This window comes from Corvus hawaiiensis, chromosome 7, assembly GCF_020740725.1.
Source record: "Corvus hawaiiensis isolate bCorHaw1 chromosome 7, bCorHaw1.pri.cur, whole genome shotgun sequence".
Lineage (NCBI taxonomy): Eukaryota > Metazoa > Chordata > Aves > Passeriformes > Corvidae > Corvus > Corvus hawaiiensis.
The window spans coordinates 36,273,456-36,290,266 of NC_063219.1; positions in this window are offsets into that span (position 1 = coordinate 36,273,456).

A 16,811-nucleotide genomic window follows, 5' to 3' on the forward strand; every position below is an offset into this window, starting at 1 on the left:
CAGCCGGCTGCTAATATTGATGGCTGAGACCTTCACATTCCAAGGGTAAAGCCTCAGCTCTTTCACCTTCATGTTTATACCCACAGCACAGAACCCAAATACCTTTTATATTAAGCACTACGACCAAGAGGCTTCCAGGACCAGACAGACCAAGCAATGCTGAAGGACAGAAAAGTCCTTCAGACTTCAGAAAATGTCAAATGTTTTATTATTTCTGTTGAACTAGGGGAAGTTCAGTTGCCCAAGAACTGAAGAGCCCAGTCTGGGTCCCAGAGTCACCTCTGAGGTCAGGGACTGTGAGGACTCACAGAAGGGGTGCAGGTTTGCTTGTTGACAGCAATTTACAGCCAAAGGGGAAAATCCAGTTGGGTCAAATTCTGCATTCATCTACTGCCTTTAAAGCATGTGTAATTCCCCCCCAGTCAATTAGTATTTATACCGCCATAACTGAGCAGAATTATGGATCCCAGAGTAGAAAACCTTTGCTAATACAGAAATAGGTTTGAATAAAGATGAAAAAATCTGGCAGTGTCCATGGTCTTGGAAGTTGGTTGCTTTTATAACCAAAATGAAGTCATGCATAATGTCACACTGGAACATCATTTCACCGGGTTTTTGGAAGAGATTGCTCTGTGTCCTGCCTCAAATCACCCCACCCCCCCGAGCCATCTATATGGTTCTTAGGCGTTAATTGAGGCTTTTTAAAGCAACGTTTTGCGTTTCAAATACAAAAATGTGTAGACGCTGGAGCAAAGTGAGAAAAATGTGTGAAGGAAAACAAAGGAATTCCAAGTTTTATGGAACTCCTCTAAATCAGTGACATTTCCCCCGTGGCAGGTATAAAGACACACATATTCACAGTGCACACGCTGTCCCAGCATTCTCAGGATATGGAACTGTCTTTGCAGAATAGTCTTTCATCTGCTGCGAAACTTTCAAGGTCTGCAGGGTTACGAGTGGTCATGCTTTTCCCCCAAACATTATCTCGTAATTGGTGTGCTGCCCTTTCGTGCCTCCTCACAAAAGCACCTCAGCTAAAACCCTGCTTTTCAACCATCTAATTTGTTCCTTTTCATTCGTATTCCATACTTATTTAACAACAGTCCTCACTACTCTCCGTGAATAATTTCCTTTAATGATACGGTGCCATTTAGTGCCCATTTTAAACATTAACATTTATGAGAGGCTTTGAAGAACTGATTGATCTTGCTTTCAATACTGCTGATCACATATGCACATAAACTTATTAAAATATTTAAATTATATTTATAATAAAAGTCAATGGCCTCCTTGTTTATGGGACATAAAGTGTTGATATGGACTATGCAGTGAGAATTATGACTAAAAACACAATTACTGATAAGTAATTATTTTTCAAATTGCCTAAAAATGTAACTTGCTGTAAGATAAGGCCATGAGGCGAGAATTCTCATAGAAGACTGGTTTTAAAATACAGGCTGTTGAACAAATAAAAGTTGATCTTTGATAGATCATTCCCCTCAGCCTCATTTCCATTAAACATCAATTGCTATGAAGTGATGGAAGGATGGTACATCTCTATATGATGGAATGGGATGACCTCAACAGTACAGTAAAAATACATAGAAGTAACTGCCACTCTCATATCTCCTTTCCACATCCAAAAAAAGGCTGCACCAAGGACTGTACGAAAGTTTTAATGTGTATTTTCTATGAATAAACCAAAAAATGTTTGCTGAAATGACCATGATCGAAGGCAGTTTCTATACATATATTATAATTCAGATGCTCCAAGCCATCTGCTGTATGACAGGTTTTTCCTTAGCCTCAGACTTGAGTAAAAAAAGGGAATGGCAATTTTAGCTGGAAGCAGTTTCTGCATTTCCAGCCTCTCTGTTGCTGGTTGAATGCACACAACTGTGTTCAGATTTCTGTGTGGTGTCTGAATGTTGAGACACGCAGGACCAGTGGCAGGTACGCAGATCAGGAACCAGACTGGCTTGTCAAATATTTATTGAAGTCTTCTCTCAGTCCCATTTAAAAAAAATAAACCAGAAGCTCTGGGGCGCCACACAAAGAGTGGATACAGAGGAGTGCGACAGAAAGGAATTGAGGAATCTCTTTTCCTTGCTACAGCCAAAAAAAAGGAAGTTAGTAGGAGACTAGAGTGAAGTACTTGTCAGAAGTAAATTCAAAGTTAAAACTGCTGTTAGAGATCTGTTCACACCTACGGTACTTTATAACTTCTTCCTCGTAATCAGAGTTATTAACACTGACAAGTTAAATAAATTAATTCATCAAGCTATAGAATATTATGAAATCTCTTATTGAGATAAATTAAACAAAGTAGAACCAATCATTCATACTCGCCGGCATAATACAACACAGGAATATTAATTATCACCAAAAGGTAATTCTGGCAGTAGTCACTATGAAACCACCTCAACTGCATCACTGAAACTTGGGTTGTGCTCTGGTTTATTGTGTACCAGCCATGGCCTTCGAGTGGTTGTGTGGGTAGGCAGGGATGGTGGCATCAGTGACTCCCCCAGTGCCCGATTTGACAGAGGCAGTGGGGACAAAAGTTGCTAGCTGGTGTGCAGCCCTTTGCAGAGCATCACAGTGCCTGGACTGGTTGCTAGGGGATGGTGCTGGCAGCCTGTCCAAAGGCAGTCGGGTGCCCTGCCCTGTCCCACCACACAGAGAAAAGTTGCCAGGCAGCAGCTGACACAGGAGCAGAAAAAAGGGAGAAAGTATTTGAGAGGATCGAAAAGAGAAGAAAGACCAAAGATTAAAAAACAGAACAAAAAAACCCACCCTGTCTGAATTCAGGAGGTTGCATTACACACTATCCCTGCTGGAGAAAACATCCCTGAAGGAATTTTTCATTACTGCAGTGAAACGTTGGTTTCATTATTAAAGACTTTCTGAATGTGCATCTCCAACAGCTGTAGGAAAAGTTCTCCATGTGTGAGCTGTAATGTGGATATTTGCATACCAAGTGTCACGGATGGAAATTGCTGCCTGGCATTCCAGATGATTTGGCGTGGCTTTAACACATAAATTGGGAAGTATTAAAACCCACATAAAAACGGATTAGTGTGAAGACCCTCCCTCACAAGAGCGACAATAAATGGGACGAGCAAAACGCAAAGTCCTAAACCTGGAAACCATGACCTTGATCTGCACTAAACTCCATCTTCCACCTATTGTAAAGAAATTCTGATACTTTTTTTTCTTGCAAAACGCTTGAGAGGTGGTGCTGGCCCACGCCAGGTGAAATGCAATGAGCTGATGCAACTCTGCTAAAGGGCAGCTCAACGCCAGCTTGTGGTACCCAGACATCTGCTCAGGACAAGTGACATTTTGCAGTTAACTGGACGTGCTTTAGCGAAGGCATAAATGGGAAATCTTAATGCTGATTGCAAGGTTTGCTTCTCGTAAAAATAGGCTCGTAAAAGTTATTAGAACAGAAAAGAACTCATCACCTTTCAGAGTCTGTTTAAAGGACAATTTTGAGACAAAAAAAAAAAGCGTTTCTTTCAAACGAAACTTCCAAATTATTTTATTGCCCAATAAATTAAGGTGTTTCTATAAAAGAGGCCAACTTCCTTACCTGCCAACCTGCTCTACCCAGAGGTGCTGCACCCACATGCAGGGAGAGATGAAATTTGTTTCCAATGAGTGGAATAGTCCTGGGCCAAAAGAAAAGAATGTTCATGGTCAGTGCTCAGAAAAAGTATGAAAAGTAGGGAAAAAAGAGGAAAAATATCTGGTTGCATCTGTTTCAAACTTCTGTGGTAAAATTTGTGTCCAGACCATGTGGCATATTAGCCAGTTCAAAGTACTTCCTTCACCAGTTTATCCCAAAATAGATATACACCATAGCTCTGAGTAACACAATAAAATTACCTTTGTTTAATATAATGTGATTTTCTGAGATGGTGGACAACTTAAGTTCATCTCCCAAATACCCATTAGTACGTGCTTCATCATGAATTTATTCTATATTTCTAGTCCTGAAGGTCCAGTTCTGAAATTGTTGAGATTTGGACAACTAGGTGCCTCTTCAGTACTTCCAAGGGGTGGCAGAGAGAACCAGTCCTACCATTAGTAACTTTGGATTAATTCCATAGTTTATGGCATTCGCACAACACCTATTCAAAAACCCACATGAAAATTGCCAAAGGAGAGAACTCATTTTCTTTTTTTTTATATTAGATCTCAATGCAACTTATTTATAAAATTTTCAATTTCATCGAGCAAGTGTTGTGAAGTAAAGTGCACAGCTTTATCTCTTTATCTCTTTTACTTTCCTAAACACGGCATCAGGAATAACCTAGTGGGATCTTTGTCAGTGATAGCAAATGATTAAAATAATAATAATGCATAATGTCATTTGACAGAAGTCGTTATCTGTTGGGGTCCCTCCCCTGCCGTGTAGCCCTGGGAGAGGGGCCCTGAGGGCACAGACACGGGGTTTCCCTGCCCCTGCTCAGCCTCGTTCCCATTGGTTGGTTTGTGTTCCCTGCGCGGGCAGAAGGACCCTTGGTCCCGTGACTGGGACAGTTCCTCGGCAGAGCCCCGGCCATGCGGCTGGAGAAATAAACATCTCTCTGAAACAGCTATCAAGAATCTGTCTGTCCATATATATTTCCTTTCCACGGGACTCCTGGTTTGATATATGCGTGTTGCAGGATCCCCACTGCAACAAATGGTGGAGATTTGAGAGCAGAACGATCCCCGATCCCTAAGCGACTGATTTGTGTGAGTAAACCCTGGAAACTTTGGATTCCTCTTCTTGGTTTTGCTTTGCTATTCCATATCTAAACTATGGAGGAACCGTGGGAAGACTCTTGGCTCTCAGAGCCGCATATGGACATTTATCTTAAACTTAAAATGATTCTTGAACAACGATTTGTAAATTTTAGCTTGATTCAAGCTCAAAAAGAACTGAAACACTTCCTGGCATGGTTGTTTAAGAACTTTTTCTATGTTTCTTGGGATTTAATTATTACCAAGGGCTTTTGGAAAACCGTTTGGACACAGTTAATACTGGAGTCAAGATATATGCCGATGGAAGAATATTTTCGTGAATATTATTTAGTTACCGAGACTGTTGAGCAGTGTCAGCTGTGTCCTGGTGAAGGGAAGCGTGGCGCAGGGACCGTGCGGCCCAGGCCACGTGCACCGAGCGCTCTGAGAGCAGCAGCGAGGCAGTTCCCGCGCGCGGGCGGAGCCACGCGAGCCGCAGTGTCGGTGGCGGAGCGAGGCGCGGCGGGAGCGGCGGGACCCGGCGGTGCCCGCCCGGTCCTGTGCAGCGCGTGGTGGAGCGAGCCCCGTGAACGCCCGGCCGAGAGGGGCGGCGCGCGGGCGGCGGCTGGAGGCGGTGGCGGTGGAACGGAGCCGCGCCCAGCCGAGACGCGCGCTGGAGCGGGGCGCGGGGGAGTCCTCGCTCGGGGGCCCGGCCGAGACGTGGGTGCAGCGCCCGACAGCGGCAGCGAAGCTGCGACCAGAGGAGGCGACGCACGGAGAACTGAGCGGCGTGGCCCGGCCCGGCCCGCGCAGCCCCGAACGCGACCCCGGGAAGAGCGCGCAGGCACGAGCAGCTCCGACAATTCCAACACGGGAGCGACCGAAGGAGAGAGCAAAGACGCAGCGAGACAGAAAACAGCAGCCACTCGGAAAAAGGAAAAGATCATAGCAACTAAGACCTTAGGGATAGTAAAATGGTATAATGTTAAGCAAAATTATGGTTTTATAACAAGATGTGACAACCAGCAAGACATATTCGTGCATAGAACTGCTATTAAAAAGAATAACCCTGAAAAATGCATCCCAAGCTTGGGAGATGGAGAAGTGGTGGAATTTAATATTGTACTAGGGAGAAAAGGGTTACAAGCATCGCAGGTCACTGGGCCTGATGGTGTTCCTGTAAAAGGCAGTATATATGCAAAAAATCGTAGTCATGTTAGACAGTATCTCCATTGTAAACCCCCCCTACAGTTTCCCTTTCCTAATCCCACCTTTCCCTTTTACTCTATGTCCTATTACCCCCAGTGTATTCCCAATCCGTTTTTTCATCCATGGTTTCCCTCACAAAACCATGCTTTTGCCAATTGTTTCCCCAAAAATCCCTTTCCAATGCCGAGTGGGGGATGAAAAGGGGGAGGGAAGAAGTTAAACCCTCTCCTGCCTCAGTTTCCCCAAAAGCATGCTCAGAGAGTTCTGTCTCCCTTCTGTCAGCCCTAAGATGTTCCAGAGAATCTGTTTGGACATTTAAAGACTCAGGAGGGTGGCTTGTTTTGTTTTGAAACTGTTCTTGTTATGTTTATCCAGTTGTTTTCATTCTCCTTTTATTAAAATAAAACGGGTGAGGTGTTGGGGTCCCTCCCCTGCCGTGTAGCCCTGGGAGAGGGGCCCTGAGGGCACAGACACGGGGTTTCCTGCCCCTGCTCAGCCTCGTTCCCATTGGTTGGTTTGTGTTCCCTGCGCGGGCAGAAGGACCCTTGGTCCCGTGACTGGGACAGTTCCTCGGCAGAGCCCCGGCCATGCGGCTGGAGAAATAAACATCTCTCTGAAACAGCTATCAAGAATCTGTCTGTCCATATATATTTCCTTTCCACGGGACTCCTGGTTTGATATATGCGTGTTGCAGGATCCCCACTGCAACAGTTATCCATTTCCACAATCTCCTATTAGGTTTCCATATCTTACTGCTCTCAAGGAGCATATATTTCCCATTTGCCAGAAGCACAGAAGGAATATCTAAAAAACAAGGTTTTTTTTCTTAAAACTTACACCTGGTGGTGTTGAAATTGGAGATATTTAATAAGTGTTGTAAATGGATGCTGTTTGACAAATATCAATTGTGTATTCACAGTCGTACAGCATAAGAAGAAAAGATGATATACCACACAAATGGGGGTGCCTCTCCTGACATGGGGGAGCTCATGGTTGTTTGGCATGCCCTGGAAATACATAAACCATTTCTCCTTATGACAATAAAATCAACTATAGTAAATGTATTTATTATTTAAAAAGTACAGTTGCCACTCTGTTGCACCTCAACTCCTCATGCCTAAAATATCTCACCTTGAAGCAAAACAGTGATGATGCTTCACATTTGTATTTTAGGAGATGTTCCTAAGGGAAAAGCCCTCCCTTTCCACTCCAAACATACCTCCACGTTGCTTGATTCAGCAGCCTTATAAACGCATAACATTTTCCCTTCTTGATAAATGTTAGACGCTTGCATTACTGAAGGAGCCTGTACGAACGCTTTCCTTCTGGCACAGTATTTTTCTACAGAGAAGTAGAATTTTACTGTTTAGATTAGGTTTAGCCCCATGGCTGGTGGTGCATCATCCCAGGCTCTGTCCCACCCCTATTGCAGTGGCATCAGCACTGCCTGGCCAGGCACAAGAGCTTCTGTGCAAAACTGTTTGCTATCCAAACTTCCTTTAACTTTCCCTTTAGGAGAAATTAGTGGTATTTACCAGTCTGAGATGTTTGGAAAATTATCCTGCTGACAGCTATTATATTCACTTTTTACTCCCTTCCTCCAAAATGTATCAGAATGAAAACTTATGAGTCTGCACCACAGCGTTTCAGAGGCCAAACGAGCCTCCCCCCCGACTACAAAGCAAATTATTGTTCAATGGCAGCCAGGTGCTGTAGCAGGGTTTTCATTCTGGTTTTGGGCTAAATCTGATTAATCATAAAACAGATCAAATAAAAGAACATCTGGTACAAGATTTTTGCCATCAGATAAAGGCCTTACAGTGGCGGTCCAAATGACTGCTGTGGCAAACAGCCACCGCTACAACAGTAGGCAAAATTTTCCTTCATAGAAAAAAAAATCAAAACAATTTGCATAAATAATTGTTTCACTTCATAAAGCTAAGAAGAGAGCATGCAAATGTCATCAACGTTTAAAACAATCCCAAAAACTCGGTAGGTGAATAATAATTTTCTCTACCGTTGAAACATCATGTACAAGGTACCTTGTTTAGAATTTGAAAATGCAGACAAACTCCACAGTCTGCTCGATGCTCTTACGCTTTTAGCATAATCAGGCTCTGAATGTCATTTAAATGCACCTTTTAATATCACTTTGTCTTTCATCGGGGAATAGTAAGGCTGCGACAAAAAATGGTTTCGTTTATTTTCCTCGCTTTTGTTCTTTTTATAAAAGGTAATGTGAAAATGTGCCCCAGGGTCTGCCCCATCCCGGCGCAGACAATCTGAGAAGTTTGGGAGGAGAGGGATCTGTTTGCAGTCCTTGAGTGCCCCCCATAGGCTACTGCTCAAATCATCGCTTTAAACTAGGCACAAACCCAAAAAATCTTTCCGTTTTGGAGAAAAGGAGCCTAAAATCTTAAAATCCCCCCGTTCTAATCAAATTATAGATCACAAAAGAACATTACAGTGGTTGACGTAACTGTAATGCCAGTCACTATTTACGTTGTATTTTACTTTTTTTTAATGCTGTCTGTGTTTAGTAGGGTTAAGGCTTCAGATAATTCTAAGTATAACATTTAAATGTGGCTGTTTAAATTGAAAAGATTAATTGGTATAACATATTTTAAGAAGCAGAATACTTTTCCAACAGAATTAACAATGAATGGAAATTTTTATGGGAATAAAACCTGCAAAGCATACTGTAACTTGAAATGACATAGTTCTCAAAATAAGATCATCAATATAAATTCATACATTCTGTTAGAAAATAAAACCCCAAGCTAATCATGATGAATACTTAAAAAGTAGGACTTTTAAACTTACGTAAATATCCTCTCTTTTTATAATTGACACTAAAATATATTGTCCTTTTATCTGTGGTTGATGTTAGAGTAAACCTCATGCTTTGTAGCTGAAGAAACTTCACACACATAACTTTGGCAGGGTCAGATACCTCCTTGTCACATACCCACCCACCTTTGGCGCATCTCTTGTCTGCACAAATGCACTTACAGAGCATGGAGAAGGAAAGTGGCAGAAGGGGCAAAGGAAACTATTGAGAGAAAAAAAATTAAATGGGATATTAAAAAAAAAAGTTCAGTGGGTGCAGTCATTCAATAATATGTTAGAAGGTGCTTCAGAATGGAAAAGAAACCCTCTAAGGGGTTAAATTCTCCAGGCTTATTTGGCTAATGCTGTTAGGGTATCACAGCATTTGATCTCATGGAATGGAGTAACAAAGAGACGCAGAAATTGCTACATGAAGGAGAGGGAGAGCTAGAAATGAGAAACTGCAGCAAATGATGCAGAGGGAAAATCCAAATTCAACTTCTAAACAAAGATCACATTCATCTTTATTTATCTCTTCCTTATAACAGAAGCAGGTAGATCTGCTACCAGTGCAAGTGCACAAATCAGAGTAACATGGCTCTGTACATTGAATTTAATCCCTGACTTAAAACTGCAGGGTGACTGCTCCCATGGAATGACTTTGACTCTCCTGGGTATGAAGTCCAGCTCTTTTGCTGTTTCCCTTCTCTCACAGAAGAGACTTTTTCTCTCTTGGAAGTGGCTGATGCAGTGGGACACTCTGCAGCCTGTTTCTCCTCCCAAGCTCTGCAGTGCACACTGAGTAGGTCTGGAAGAAGTTTCCTTAAACAAGTTGCGAGATAGATCTTGGCTGATAATAGTTTTAAGTCACTTTTTACATCTAAAAGCTTGGGCTTAGATGGATTCTTCTTGAAAAATATGATCCTGATTCAAAACACTGATTTGTTCCCTTTCCCCTCTCTCTCCCTCCTCTAAAGGATGGGTATCCCCCTCCTCTGGGCAGGACAAATTCTGGCACTTCATTACCTGGAATGAGGATACAGGTAGTGCTAGTGGGGGGAAAGGAGAAGAGTAGAGAGAAAAAAGACCTTCATGTTGAACCAACTCCGTGTTTTGGTGATCCTGGTTAAGGTGGGAACTCACTTCAATAACCTGAGCAGCTCTTTCATGGCTCTGTGCTACGTGCCCATCTAAAGGCGAGCAGCAGCAAGCTGTGCACTCACGCAGAAATGAAAGGGCACTGTATATTAGCTAATATCCAATGGCAGTTACATGTGCAAAAGAACTTCAAGGGCTTCAACATTTTTGTTCAATACAGACACAGCAGCAAAAGAGAGTAGATGATATCAAAACACACGTGGATGTCTGTGGCTGTGAGGGACCTGGCCTGAGGGACTGAGGCGTCACTTTCAGCTCTAATCGTGAGGATATGAACATGGATCTGTTCTTCTGCAGTCCCTTCTCCTTGATGGCAGCATACAGTTCTCTGCACATGTAGAAAAATGGGGCTCAGCTCCTCTTCTCCATGCAAGAGGGACACAGTTCAGCACCTGCCCGTTCCTTTTCAAAGGGCTTTCAAGGATTCTGTCATACAAGTCTGAAAAGAAAATTGCATTAGGATGAGAGAGGAAATTCCTTCATGGATAAATAACTAAACGTTTAGAAACAAAGGGTAGCAGTAAATTATTATTATTTTCTCAGTGGGGAAAGTGGAAGTCACTCCAGGAGTCCCCAAGGATATTTCTGCAGCAGCACATGCAAGCCAAAAAGACATCACTTACATTGTGGTTTACACTTTGTCTGTCCTAATACCTGCAGAAGCCTTGTGTAAACCAGTAACCTGGTGCCCTTCCTCTGAATGAGAATGCAGGGGATTGAGGAGTGAGGAAATGGGAGCAAGGACAGACGGAAAGGAAAACCCAAGAAAGGAAAGGAAGAGAAAGCCGCTGGCGGCTGGGCCAGCTGGGAGTACTGGTCCTGAGGGAAACATTCTCCAGCTGATCTTAGAAGCTTATTCAAATCAACCAGGAAAAAAAAAAAAAAAAAAGAAAGGAAAGAAGGAGAAGCAAGAATGGGAATGAATTATCTGATGGAAAGAGGTGTTAAATAGCCCTTGGTCCACAGGAGGATTATTGAATGAAGGGGTCCTGCAGCTTTCAAAATCAGGCCTTATTTACCTCTTTATCAGTCAGGTTTTTCTTTGTAGCAGCATACATCCCGAAGCTGGCACTTGGCCAATACTTTCAGATGACCAAAATAAACTTAAACTAGCAGATTCCCCCCATTAACTTGCTCTGAACACTATTTTTTAAGGGGTACAAGTGTCTGCAAAAAAACCTCAGAACAAACAAACAAAAAGCCCAGACACCAGGGATGGTATTTATGTCTTTTCTCAAAGTAAACAAAAGTATCTCTGCAAACACATAAACTCAGAAGGAGACAGAACTATTTAACAAGGTCTCATATTAAACACACCTTCATAGAAAGCTTAATTCCTTCTTTCTGAAAAAAAATACATCTACAAGAATAATGCTGTAGCAGGACAAGTGGCTGGGATTATTTGAAATGAAGTCAGGAAGATCTTGTAGTGCCCTATGGCAATCCATCTGGGGAAGATTTCAAAAATATCCAACACTTACTTTAATATAGTCTGTCCCAAAGGCAAAACTATTTGCTTTTCACAAGGATTTTTATGAGCTACATCTTAAAAGTAATCACTGGCAGAGATAATTTATTGTTAGCCAGGGAGGATATTGAAAGGCAGGGGAGCTATTAATCATCTATGCAGATATGGGTGAGATGCTGGCCCTGTGGAAGTCAATAGTAAAATTCCCACTGACATCTGTGAAGCTGGGCTATTACTCTCTGTGCTGGAGGTTTAAGTGTTTGCTCTGTCTATTAGGTCAAGTTTCTCATTCGCATAATTTTCTGATTTACACAGAGTTACGCCACGGTTTGATCGAGGGAATATCTCCAGTTTGCTGAAATGAATGGTTTTTTGCAGGAGGGCTGCTTTAATATTTATATAGGAATTGTTTCTATGTTACAAGGTGCAAGCATGTTGTAAAAGTCTGGGTGTAGTGGTATAGTCGCTGTTAGTGGAGAATTGTGAGGAGGCTACGGCTGAGATCTTGCTGAGTGAGACAATGTCACGCTTTCTTCCTGGCAAGCCCATCTGTGTTTAATTCTGCTTTCCTTGGGAGAAGTTCACAATGGAGCTGTCAAGTACAACAAACCAACAGCAAGTCTAATAAACACTCCCAGAAATATCCACACTCAAAATGCTTTCCTACAATTACTGATGTCCTTCAGCATAATCCATGCCTCTCATGGAAAGTGGATACATGAGCCCCAAGAGTTAACTCTGCAGAAAAAAAGCCATAAAAATATACAGCTTTAAGCGAAGCTCCTCTCTTTGCTGTTGGAGAGGGTGATATGTTTCATAGCAGATCACTTGGTGACATTATGCCACTTGGATGTCATGATCAACACACTCTCACTCCTGCTCAATATTTAGATTCTTTGTGAAATGTGTTGCCGATGCTTCATACGGCTCCATCTCCTCTGCAGCCATAAAGGATGTGATCAAATTATTTCTACCTGCTTGTAGACAAAGTGCTCTGGAGGCATCATTTTTAGTCTCAGCCCATGGGAACAGAAGTGATTAAACAATTGCTGTTTAAAAATAGCATCACACATCACCAGCAGTCCATCGCAGAGTCAGCTGTAAACCAGCAACAGCAGAGATGTTTGTTTTTACCCTCTTCTGGGCTGTCATGGCAGACAAAATATTCCCTTTCTCCGAATTGATTTGTTCTGAAAGCCCAAGTATATTTGTTTTCCTGAGGAAATCCTTATGATTAATAATAGTAGGTGAGAGTTATTCTGTGTGCTTTGTTTTAATGAATAAAACTCAAAGCACAGGGAGGTTTGTGTTCAAACAAGGCTGGAACAAAATTCAGTGAGAGATTTTTGCTTTTCATGTGTCCTTTCTTTGGTGTTCAGGATTCAAATCTGTAGCACCACGCTCTAAATCCCGATATGGGAAAAGCAGGGTCAGGCGCCAGTGATGGATTAAATCTCGCTATCCAGAATATTTGAAATTGCTGTTTTGTTCAGAAGCACGGGGCTGATAAAAGGAACGATAGCCTTATCTATATATTTGTTTTCATGTATATTCAAAACAGGCTGAAAAGCCTGGTCTCTCTTAATTAAATCATGAATAAATATGAGATTTCCTCCCTTTAAAGCCCAGCCTTCTGCCTGAGCTCAGACTTTCCACACCAGGAGGGGTTGGATCACACAGGTTCAGCTCGCTGAACCCTGTTGTCAGCAGCTTGAGTGATACGTTCAGAGTGCACGATCTGGTCTGCCACATAGAGAATGAGATCTATTGAACACGATCCTGGTGCCCCAGAACCTGAAATTCAGATTCAAAAGATGCACTGGCCTCCTTCCCAGGGTTGTGGGATGTCAGTCCCAGCATTCAGCACCATGATCCCACTTCCTGGGACCCATGTCCCTTATTTCCACCTCAGGGAGGAGTGTATGCTCCTCTCTAAGGAGTCCGGTAGCACAAGGTGAAACCCCCAGGTTGGGGACTCATCTGAACTTCCTAAAAATACAGCCCCACATCGTTATTCCCTGGGGGAGCGAGCACATGGAGCAGCCAGGAAGCTGGGGCAGCAGATCTGGACCAGCAACCAAACCCACCAGGAGCACGCCCAGATCTCAGAGGTTTTGGCAGGCATTGCTCTCCCCACCCTTAGGTCCCATGCATGAGCATAGGTCCCATAAATCTGTCTGTCTGTCATCCTGTGGTTGGCCACCCATCCAACCCCAGTTTGGGAGGGGACATGCTCCTGGTTGTGAAGCATATATGCTGCCTTTCCTTGCACAGTGCAGAAGGCAGCCAGCACCAGCAGAGGTGGGTGGTGCATGGCACGGGAAGGAGCGGGAGGTCCAGGACATGTGATCCGTGTTCGGCACGCGGAGAGGCATCAGATGCAAAAAGCATCTTAATTATGGCAATTCAAGGCAGAAGTAAAATTGCCTTCCTGATTTTGGAGAGTGCTGATAGGAAACACCCACCCTGCTAAGGCTGGAGCACAGATGGAGCCGGACTGCCAGCGATAAGGTCATTCAAGGGGGAACGTGGAAAGGGCAATGCCTTTGGGGCAAGGTCCTGCTCTTTCACTAGATGCTGGCTTTCTGCTAAAACTGTCAGGCATTGCCTTTCATTGCCCCAATTTACCAATTTCTTCAGGAGAAGATCTAGTGAAAAGCATGCTTTTTTGGATCAAATATTTCCCATTTGTCCAAGCTTTTCCAAAAAGCAGCTGATTTCAGTGCCTGTGTGGCTCTGTGAAAAGGCTGTGACAGTTTGTTCTTCTGGCTTTTCCGTGCAATGCACAAAAGACTTTCCCACTTCACCAGATATCCATATCCCCAGAAGTGCATCACAAGCCAATATTCATGTAGACTTACAGAGCACTGCAATATCCTTGGAGGTGAGGGGGTGCTCCCAAGGGAGATGACTAACCCTGATTTTTTAATCAAAGAGCAGAGGGTTGTAATGCAAACGGAGATTCAGATGCCATTTTCACATCCCGCTCCTCGGTGTGTTAACCCTCAGTAACACCTGATCTGCCCACAGGCTGTGGAAAGAAGGAATGGCTGTGTTGTGCGTGCACTGCCCTCAGCTGTTGAAGACAAGGCTCATCCTGCTGGGTGGTAGGGAGAGGATTCTGAGCCTTCCAGTAGCCTATAAAGGCCAGCACCTGAGCAAGGGAGCAGGACAGGTTAAAGAAGATATGATGGCAACATGAAGAAGAGTATGACTGACTCAGGGTAGGAGCTCCCTTTTGGAAGTGGAGGAACACACAATGTGTGAGGTATAGTTATAATTTTGAAGCCAGACCATAAAAGCCATGCTCTGCCACTTGCTTTACCAATTGTGGGCACTTTTAAATGTGCTGGGGAATCAGTGTGCATATGGAGAAACGTGAGCATGCATCTGTACAAGTGCAGTTTTTGGTAGAAATGGAGGCAGGGAGTGGGAAGCCAGCTAAATGTAATTTTATGCTACACTGAAATACTCAACACAGGAAAATCAAGGTCATATTTTTTTGTGTGCATTTGTCAAGTCCAGGCCAGATTTAATGGCTGAGTTTTGAGTTATTTTTCTCCCTCCCTGTTCCTGTGTTAGAAATCTCACATACATGTTGTAGCAGATTATGTAATGGCTTTATTTTCTTGTGGCTAGAATCCCTTTGGTGCTTGGAACTCCACTCCAACCCCCATCTCCTTGTCAGGTGAATCTCCACTCTCTCACGGTGCTTCTACATTAAGTTGCATCTCTTGGGCCAATTCAGGACACTTGCTGTCGGCAGCACAGTACACAAATTTCAGACTAGCTTTCAAAGTAATCAACAATTTATCATTTATTTATGCGTCCTCTTTATATCTAGCTTAATGTTTAAGCATTAAGATAAAAAAAGTGTTTGAGTTTACTATTGCATTTCACTCTGCATAAGTGGATGTAATCCTCTTTTGTTCGATATACAAAACTCTTGTTATGGGATGTAATTCAGCTAACACTTCTGCTTTTAGTGCACCTTTCTTCCTGAATTTCACTGAAAGGAGTGGAGAAAAAGTAGATGTGTGTCATACAGGGCTTTTTACATTGTGGAATTCATAACCCTCATAGGACAATAACATAAATGATGCATCATCAAGTTCTGCATTGTCTGAGGCACGTACCTGATACCGACAGAGAAGGAGCTTTTCTGAGTAATTCTTCACACCATCAGCCTTGGAGGGGCTCTGCTGCCCTGGGCAAAACTCCACCCTCACCAATCACCTATACCTGAATGTTTTGCAAGAGTCACTCTCAAGACTTTAGAGTTCAGCCTTTTCTGCCACTCATGTTACATCTGCTTTTCAGAAGCAAGGCTGCTGCTGTAGCTTTTTTTTCTGGAAATGAAAAAAACTTTTTGTTCTGTGTTTTGTCACTATATACATATATATATATATATATATTTTTAATAAAACTCTTCCTGTTCTCACCCCATTTCCCATTCCTGTTCCCATCCTGGCTCCCTCTGGCCCAGCAGAGGTTGGCAGAGCCCCTGCTACTATGGAAGGAGGAGGCAAAAACTTGCCACTCTGCAGAAATCAGTCCACCTGAAAATGTCAGGCCACCAAAACTGGCCCTGTTCCAGCTGCAGCAGGAACCATGAGCTGCTCAGCTTCACAACAGAGCAAAAGTGAAACAAGTAAGAGTGGTTTGTTGTGTGTCTTGGTGGCTGTTGCTTGACAATGGAGGAATTATATTAAATTCAGAGACTTTGAAGTTAGAAGGTATCTGGAGAGAAAATAAAACCTTGACCCTTTTACAGGTTAAAAAAAAAAGGAGAAAAAGGAGATCATGGAGAGCAATATCTAAAACAAACAGCTTGGAATACTGGATATTAGGGACTTATTTGGTGATGGAGCGGAAAACTTACTAGATATGAGTTCCAGTAATAGCTTTCTGTAGCAACCACAGAAATATGAGATCTGGACAAAAGGGGAGAGAGAGAAATTCCTTTTGCCTCTGCTGATGAAGACAACAATTTTTCCTTGAGCATGTCTGGAGAAATATATCAAGAGCCTTTATTCACCACATGCTCAACATGGGAATGTGAGAATACCTTATAATGTGAGGGGCAGGTGTCTTGTTCTTGCCCAATATTCTTACCTATCCTGCTAATGATAGTGAGAAAAAGAATGTTTTAATTTTAAGTTTTACTTCTTTGAATAAATATTTGCTTACTGAGAGGGATTTGCATTTCGTTAGGAAGCCAGGGCACACCTGTATAATCATATACTGAAGGCCTTAGATGAGAAGATTAAAATGTTCAATAATTTCAAGATAGAATTTGCATGTTCTGATCCTTAAATTGCAAAGATATAGGCATAGCTATGGCAATTACATGCTTTTTACTTACCAAACTAAAAAATTAAGGATGCAAAATGTCAATCCAGAGGAGCAAAAG